Here is a 1,575-nt window from a genome sequence, read left to right on the forward strand (position 1 = left end):
AAAAAAAAAAAAAAAAATCCACTAGTGTCAGGCAATGTTGACGCATGGCGGCCCCATGTGTTAGAGTAGAAGCCTTCCATAGGGTTTTCATCTTTAGAAAAGGAGCCTGGATGGCACACGCCGTGTACATCCAGCCGCAAACCTAAAGACTATGGATTGGAAGCCACCCAGCTGCTCCGTGGAAGAAAGGCCTGGCAATCTACTTCCACAAATCCAGCACAAAGCTTTTGTACCACCTGCAAACCAAATTCAAACCCACTACTGAACCGAGTCCAATTCATAGCAACCCCATTGGACAGAGTAGAGTGTGTGTGTGTGTGTGTGTGTGTGAGAGAGAGAGAGACAGACAGACAGACAGAGAGACAGAGATGATGGGTTTGTACTGCCTAAAACCAAACCCACTACCATGGAGCTGATTCAGACTCAAAGGAACACTTGAGGGCAGAGTAGAACTGTCCCCATAGGTTTTCCAAGGCTGTAAATCTTTAAAGAAACAGGCTGCCTCATCTTTCTCTTGCAGAACAGCGGCTGGGTTCAAATCGCCAAACTTTTGGTTAGCAGCCAAGTGCATTAAGCACTGCACCACCAGAGCGCCTTTGTACCACCCAGGGGCCCTAAATATAATTGAGGCAATGATAACTGCTTAGGAGAAAAGTCAAGCACGATATGGGGCTACAGAGTGACATCAACCCACACTGACTATGCACCTTGTCATGGGAAAATAACACGAAGAGGAGAAAGATGAATGTGCCCTGAATAGAACTGACCCCAGTGGAAGAGACAAGGCAGGACTCCCACAGTCAGAGAATTCTTCACTCGGGTCATAATTGAACAAATATTCACCACCTCTCTACTATGTAGTGGACTTCCTGCCAGGCCCTGGGGATAAATTCGATGAAAATGGACACACCCTTGCAATAAGAGCAGTCACAGCCCAGTGGGAGGCAGGAGCATCAATAGAACAGTGAAACAAATAGAAAGATGCAGAAACTTTGAGAATTGCTGTCCCTCTTTCCCCCTCCTTCCTATCCCTGATAACCACTAATAATGTTTGTTTTCCATATATTAGCTTCAGGAACCCTGGTGGCACAGTGGTTAAAGTCTTCAACCGCTAACTGAAAGGTCGGCAGTTGGAACTGAGAGGAAAAGATTTGTCAATCTGCTTCCATAAAGATTAAATTCCCATAAACAAACTCAGCCCCATGGAGTAGATTCTGACACATAGCCACTCCCACTGGGTTTCCGAGACTGTAACTCTTTAGGGAAGCAGACTGCCCCGTCTTTCTTCCACAGAGCAGCTGGTGGGTTTGAACTCCTGCCCTTCTGGTTGGCAGCCAAATGCCTTAGCCACTACACCACCACAGCTCCTCTTGAAAGTACTAGACGTTACAAAATCAGACACTGCAAACTGGTGGTTGTTGTTGTTATGTGCCATCGAGTCGGACCCGACTCATGGCGACCCCTCCTTGGGTTTCAGAGGCAGTATCACTACGGAAGTAGATTGCCCCATCTTCCTTCCGAGGAGTGGCTGGTGGGTTTGAACTGCCAGCCTTCTTGTTAGCAGTCAGATGCCTT

The sequence above is a fragment of the Orycteropus afer genome, unplaced genomic scaffold (genome assembly GCF_000298275.1).
Source record: "Orycteropus afer afer isolate SDZICR_OR568_19922 unplaced genomic scaffold, OryAfe1.0 scaffold00099, whole genome shotgun sequence".
Lineage (NCBI taxonomy): Eukaryota > Metazoa > Chordata > Mammalia > Tubulidentata > Orycteropodidae > Orycteropus > Orycteropus afer.